Here is an 8,332-nt window from a genome sequence, read left to right on the forward strand (position 1 = left end):
GAAACTCTTAATTAAGACAATTTTATAATTTAGATTGATATCAAGGACCTAAATCACAATAAATAAAATCTCAATACTCTCTTGCCTCACTTGAAAAGAATAGATATTCATTCAAAATAAGTATAATAGTAAAATTGGAATGGCTATTGCCAAAAAAAAGGACTAGAGACTCTTAAAATAAGACTAAAGGTTAGAAAGGCATTGTCGTATTGTAACAAGACTATATGATGAAAATATAATAAAAAATAATTTTTAATTAATATCTAATTATCTTAGTTCAATAATAATTCAAAATATTTAAACATGGTTTTTATAAAATCCTCTTAATTTATTTTCTTGTTTTAATAGCTAGTAGATTACATGTTGGTTAGTAATTTTACCTTTTAGACTATAGAAACTCATTTACTATCTTAAAAAGACCATAAATTAATAAAAATAATGTGAGAGAGGTAAATAATTAGTACGATTGATACTATAATTAAGTTGAGGATAGGATCGAGCTAAAAAATCTTTAAGATAGGTTAAATTGATACTCAAGGATTGACCATTTGTTGGACACGGTCAAAATCAGACTTCTAGCTACTAAAATGGTTGCCTACGATAAAGTGTAGAGACATTCAAAGATCAGCAATTGAGTTTGTAGAACTATTTTTAAGTTTGTTTCAAAGGCATAAAATTTATTTTCATAGAATTTGAATTGACTTTGCAATTGATTTTCAAAGTCTGAGTTTGTATTAATGACTTTGGATATATGCAATACCATTAGGACTAGTACTTTCAAGTAGTTTGTACAATTGGTATCACATCTATAGTTCAAAATTTGATAGTACTTAGTTGATTAGGTGTGCTAATTATATATATAATTTTATGTTAATTTAATGATATAATTAAGATATATCTAGTTTATGGTACAATAAGATATCAAAAGTTGACATTGTGAAGTTGGATAGATTTTCTATGATATCTAAAGATCTATTAGTCTGAACAAGGTGAAATTGGGCATGGTATTAGAAAACTTGAAGATCAAGCTACATATTAATTTTTATTTGAAGTTAACAATTAAAGACGGAAAAATTGCTATTGGAACATCGAGATCAACTTTCAAGTTGGTGGCCAAATGATATTAGTACAATTATTTGAAGAAAGTTATGAAGGCCTTAAGAATGATCAATTATTAGCATAGACTTTTTATCCTAATATAAAATAATATCATTGGTTGAAAAGACCTATCAACTACCTTCAATCAAAATACAAATCAAAGTATGTAACAAATATAATTTGTTATATCTTACACTTTTATATTATGTAATCCTCACTTCTTGTAAAACTTGTCTCTGAAAGTAATGATAATATCATGAATTTATATACTTACTTCAATAATTATTTAAATAATATGAATAAATAGAAGTATATTAAAATAAATTAAATTAATAATATTTTATAAATAAGCTTTTTAGACTTGATTTAAATTATATAAATATTTATAGGTGATTGATAGGTTGAAAGTTTGGCCAACAAATTGGTCTTGTGTCATAATATTGGTGAGTTATGGTACAAATTGGCCATGTGGTGGACATGTAAAAAACTTGTCTAGCAAGTTAAACATATGTTTCACAAGTTAGACACATATTAGAGGTTGTATAGAAGGTCACCAAATAGCTCTTAATTAGATAGTATATATAGAGGCAAGAGTAAAGTATTATTTATTTTTTTCAACATCTTTCTTGCTTGTAATCTAGTTTTAAGAATTTTTAGTTTTCTAATCTTTGGTAATAGCCATTCCGATTTTTTTTGAATATGTATAATTATTTTATTTTTTATTTTTTATAAAAAAAATATCACTATTTTATTTATATTCTTTGAGTTCTTATCTTATCTTTAATCGATAAATACATAATTTGATTAAATATCAAGAAAAGCTTCCAAATAGTTGTAAAATTTGGCACTTAATGAAAAAAATGTATTTAACAATTTGACAATGTTAGAAGTTAGGTGAGCATAGTAACATCCTAAAAAACATATTCATGAGAAAAACTATATATTTGAAGTATTTCATAGCCATAGTTTTTTTCTTCCAAAAAAGACTGATTTTGTTAAAAAAAATCAAAATATATAATTATAGTTAATTTAATTTTTATACAAATTTTACTAATTCAAGATTGTAGAATGTTCTAAACAAATTCTATAAGATGGCACATGCAAAAGGCATTATGCAATTGTAAAAATTACACTTTATTATGTTTATTTACTCATATTTAGTAGTTAGAATAGTAGATTTAGTTAAATTTAATGTGGTATATAATAGCAACACTTAACTTTTGTAAGAACCACATTTAATTGATGTCAATTTTGCATCTACAACCACAAAATTAGTAAAAAGAAATCTATCATTTTCATTTATATTAATTACTATTAGGATGATTTTAAACCATTAATCTTTAAGGTGCATACCAATAATATAGAAAAATTGTTCAAAATTCTACAAGCTAATATTAAATGATATAAAAATATTAAAAAAAACCAACATTTTATTCAATTTGAATTGTACTTTTAGAATTGAATCAAATCCTATCTTTATAATATTAAAAATATTTAATATCTATTCTTACATAATTATTAGAAATTATTGTATACTTATTCATGAAATTTTTATACTTGCATATAAGATAAAAAAAATAAAATAAAAAAATAAAATCCATCTTTATAACAAAGATATTTAACAATCTCTTTTAGAAATTATATTCATTTGTCTTAAATTTTTCTTTGAATTATTCATGCTCCTTATTTTATATTTTTATGTTAATTAATTAATTTATTTATTTTTCACAATTATGTATCATGTTACTAAATTTAATATAAGAGGCTTAATATCTTGGAGTTTTGAAGCATGACGGTTCCACTTGCAACCATTCTTTTCAGTAAGATTAGTATTCAAATTGTATTGATTGCAATCAAACTTAAAAACTTGTATTTTGTAGTCTTGTGTAATTACATCATGCTTAGTTGTTGCCTTGAATGTATTGCTGTTCTCAAATATGGTTCGAATTGCTACTGCTATTTTTATTTTTATTTTAAAAAATAACTTGATTTTTTTTTATTTATATATTTGATTAAAACTATAATAGGACTAAGGTCAATATCACACCGCTTAGACATAACTTGTACAAATTTTCTCTTACTACAATATATACATTAATTTTTTTAAAAATAAAATAATAATTATTATAATATAAAAATTGAAACAAAACATATTAAAGAATTCTTAAAAGATATTCTTCAAAAGTGTAAGGTACTTAGTAAATTTTTATTTTGTCATATTGGCTTATACAAGAATTTTCTACTAATCAAGAGCATCTACTTGCATCTTTTTTTACATTACTTGAAAGTAATACCTATCATTATATACAATTTGCAAAGAAACTACTTTAAGTTGTAAAAGTCAAGATCAACAATATCCATGCTCCATTTACAAGCTTGAATTGCAAGAAAGAATTGAGACCATTTAAAGATGTTTGATTGTTGCAAAGTTTTGTAAAATATAAAAAAAAAGCCTAATTTCTGAATTTAGAACTTTTGATACTAATTAACTTAAAAGCTATGCTTAAGTCAATTATAAAATAAGTCTAAAACTTTTTGACTTGACACAATATCACATAATAATGTAAATATAAATTCACAAAATATTTTAACTACACCAAATTTTAGCAACATAATTATTAAAAGAATGAATTCACCATTTTAATAAGGTGATCATTTTCTTGTAACAATCATCACAATTCTATCCATAAGCAACAAATTCTTTGTAACTATTATCATAATTCTATAGATAAGCAATTGACCTTTTATAACTATTATTGTAGTTTTATTGATAATCAATTCTTTCTTTAAATTTATTATTGCAACTCCATCAACAAATATTAGAAGATTTAATTGCAATGTTGCACCTCATATTTCAACTTATATATATATATATATATATATATATATATATATAGATGTTTATGATATAGTTTTAGAAGATCATAAATATAATTTTATGATAAAAATAATTTCTATTTTATAGATGAATACAATAATCTAATGCATTTTATAATTGTTACTAGTAAATAGCAATCACGACCATTACAACATTGGATATCTAAGTTTCTAGCCCTCATGTCTACTCCATGCCATCATAATCTTGATACACAAACTTAGTGAATGTAATTATATATGTATTTTTTGATTTGTCATCTTAATGACAACAATTGCTTGTATTTATTAATATAGAATATTGTGAAGTTTCACCAAGTTTCAATTATTTTTATTGCAAAAGTCTTCCCTTGCATGAAGTATATATTCAATTATATTTACATGAAATATAATATTGCAAAAAAACATAATTATTTTTGGTAAATGTTTTTTTTATCTTTACTCAATTTAAATGTATAATGGTCAAGAAATATTTAAAATTGTATTGTTAACCATCTTCATTACTCAATTATACTTTGTAAGGATATTTTTTAAAATAGAATTTTTGATAACTAGGATTTTTTACAAATACTTTAGTCAATGAATATGCTTCATAAAATTTGGCAATTACATAACATTTATATTAATATTTTTTTATATTTTATTTTTAAGAAATACAAGGAAGTAGTATGATAATTTTTTTTATACACTTAAGTTGTTTTTGGATATTTATAAATAACATTTAAATCCTTATACCTTGGCTCTTTAAAATTTCTAAATAAGACATGAGTAACAAATTTTATTTATATAGCTTATAGTTTATTAATATAACTTATGCTATTATTGAAAGAATTAACATTGAATGTTAATTATGTTGAATGTTAATTGAGATCATTGAATGTTAATTGACATCTCAATTATGCTCTAAAATTTAAATTTTTGTTATTTACATATTTTATGATAATTGAATATATTAGATTAGGATTTATATAAGTATAATTTAGATTTATGAAAATTTTAGGATTGCAACCTTTGATGGTATAAATCATACCTTAATTCTTTAAATTAGATTAATTAGGACCAAAGAAATAAGAGTTAGAAAATTAGAACAATAACTTAGTTAGTTTTAATAATTTAGAAGTTGTTAATCACTACTATGCTAGTTGAATAAAAGCCTATTTGTTCACCTACAATCATTTCATATGATTTAGAGTGAGTTAGAATTATAATTTTCTAAAAGATCTAGTGAAATTCAGCAATGATAGTTTTGAGATTTCCTCCAAATTCAATAAATTCAAGCGGTGTCGTGTTGTAACACGAGTATACAGTGAAAATAAAAAGAAAGGGGAATTTTATTAATATTCAGTTACCTCAAATATTGGGAGCATCGACCAACTCTAGTACAAATACTGAGTGGTCAGGTTCAGTCACTCCGTTACAGTCAGCCGGGGCATACTGAAATGCTCCGTTCGATTCCAATAACGGGAGTTAGCAGGAAGAGAAGGACCAATTCACACGACGGGTTCGAGGAGCCAATTGGATCCAATTTCGATAATCCAATCCGGGTCTTCTTATCCAATATGAGACCTGAATTGGCCGGTCAACCCAATGCAGTCTAATTACGGGAAATCCAAGTCTTACTACGGGTCTTAGCCAATCTGACGTGAGGACCAATTTGACCCAATTACGGGAACATCCAGGTTACTTCGGGCATCTTTCCCAATATAGGACCTGAATTGGTCGGGCGACTCAATGTGGTCCCGATTACGGGGTTCGATTCTGTTTCAGGCTGTCCTGTTCTCTGTGCCGTTTCAGGGAACGTTGTTTTCGGTAAATGGATTTCTTAAAGGTAAAAACGGAGGAGAAAGCTTGACGGCGAGAGCCAATTTCGGATCCAAGCTTGAGGTGGGAGCCAATTCCGGATCTAAGACGGAAGATTGAAGAAATTCAGAGGATAAGGTTAAGTGGGATATAGTTTTGAGGAGGGAGGTTTTTTTTTTTCGGGGAATCGGGGGAGGGGAGCTAGTTTTCAAGCTTTGCAAGGTTACCAGTTCAGTTTTCATTGGAGGTTTTTGAAGATCAAGGGAATTAGAGAGAGGAGCTTCATGCTTCGGGTCGGGGAAGGAAAGACATAGAATTTGGATTTTTCTTCTTCGTAGAGTTTTGGGAAGACTGAGGCAATCGCTGCTGAAGTCAGTGTTGTAATGGTGAATCGAGATTTTTAAATGAAGTGGGTTTGAATACTCTTGATTATTTTGTAAAATCGAGTTACGTCTGTGATTGAAGGATTAAAGGTGTGTCTATAGGATTGAGTATGCGGAGTGAATGAAATTTATTAGGTTAATCTAACAGGACAGTCAGTGGATACAAGATCGTAAGTACAAAGGAGTATTGAAGATTAACAGTTTGGGTTGTTCGGGGTTCTTTGTAACGTCTAGAGACCTATCGCCTGGGGCAAAAAAAAAAAAAAAGACTTCGACAAGCAGTCGAAGAGCATCCGTATAGATTTACGATACATTGTTGCAGTCGTTTATATTCCAGCAGTCAAAAACTGATACACTGCTTGACTATCGGCGAATCTCCATACTATCTTCTACAGCCAGACGCCCGGCGCGTTCTCGAGCAGGAAAGCACGTAATACGACATAAGTGGTGAACCCGACGTGAAAGCTTGAGGTAGAAGGTATTGGATTTCGGTTGATTTTATCTTTATTTTTATGGAAAACGAAAATAAAAATTTTGAAGGATTTTTGGGAGAAGTTTCTGGTGGGGAGTCTTCTAAAGGACAAGATATGCACATGGATCCGTCTATTGCTAGTTTGTTTCAAGCCTTCTCATTGTCAATGCAGCAACAGCAAAGCAATGATCGAAAGGAAGCTTTGGCAACCAAAGCATTGCAAGCAGTGGTCAATAAAATTGATCAATTTGATGGGAGGAATATTTCAAGGTATTTAAGATGTTATGTTCCTGAAATGGAATTAAATCGGGTTTCTGAGAAGAAAATGGTTGCACTATTTGGACTTGCCACGATACCGGAGATAAGGGACCACATTACATCGATTACGGATCGTTGTGGGAATTCATGGGAGGATTTTTCACATGCATTGAAAGACGAATATTTCTTGGAAGATGCTGATCGCGTTACTAAGAAGCTGTTTCTGGGATGGATTGAACGGCCCAATAAGAATTTGCAAGCAACAGAGCTACTAAGGGAATTTGAGAGGCAGTACTCTCAATTATCGAAGGTAGAAAAATTGACATTGGAGCCGAACAAAGTTGATCTATTTCTTCAAGCTGCTGATGGAGAATTGCAAGAGAAATTAGAACCCCTTCTTGAAGACAAAGAAGAAGATGAAGGATTGACAACGAAGTGGAAGAACGTTGAAGATGCGGTGGGGTTGCTTACAAAAAAAGAAAGGAGGAAGGATAGGAGCAATATTCCGAAAACAGTACAAGCACCCAAAGCTCCAGTACGTACAACACCACCGACAATGCCTACAGTTCAACCTTCGACATCCTTGTCAAAGAAAGCACATATGGATATGGAAGAAATTATATGAGGAATGCGAGATCTTCAAATCAAATTGGCAAGACTTGAAGAGAATACTTCTATAAACAATTCGAAGAATGTTTCAAAACAAGGATATGTATAAAGATGCATTTGGTGTGATGATGCTTCACACACTAGAAAAGATTGCAATGAATTTAATAATATGATACGGCAGGGAATTATTTGCTGGAAAGATGGAAAGACAGCATTGAAAGATAGGGAGGATCTTCTTCAAACCAATTTTGGCAAGGGAGGAATGAGAGCATTGGTTCAAAATTACTTAAAAGAGCATGAAACAGTAGTACGAGAAAGTGCAAGTTATGGTGCTAGAGTAGATGATGAAATTGGTAGAAGTACGGAAACTAGTGAGTTTTGGGCTTCTGCCATTTCTACAATGCAAGAAGGGAAATTACCTCGAGAAGCGTTATTGAGAACTGCAGCTACAATACGAGGAAGAACAGGTTGGGAGGATCCTGTTGAGTCTCTTTCAGTTCATGCATATATTGCTAAGAGCCAATAGGAAGCTTTGATGGAAGAAAAAAGACGAGGAAATTTTGATGATACTAGAGAAGGAAATTCTTTTAAGAGGCAAACTCGAGGAGACAAGGCTCGGGAGGCAGCTTCACAAGAATTGCCTGTAAAGGATACCTCAGCATCATTGGGAGAAAAAACAACGGAGACAAAAGATAAGGGCAAATCAATTGCTTATAAGCTACTTTCTGACATTGAAGCGGCAACAGATTTAAAAGGGGTGTTGGAAGAACGTATATTAAACGCTAAGGTGGAATTCACATTGAAAGAAGTCTTGAGAATTGCAAAGAAGGAGTTTTAT

Source organism: Physcomitrium patens, chromosome 9 (assembly GCF_059467195.1).
Source record: "Physcomitrium patens ecotype Gransden chromosome 9, ASM5946719v1, whole genome shotgun sequence".
In the NCBI taxonomy this organism is placed as follows: domain Eukaryota; kingdom Viridiplantae; phylum Streptophyta; class Bryopsida; order Funariales; family Funariaceae; genus Physcomitrium; species Physcomitrium patens.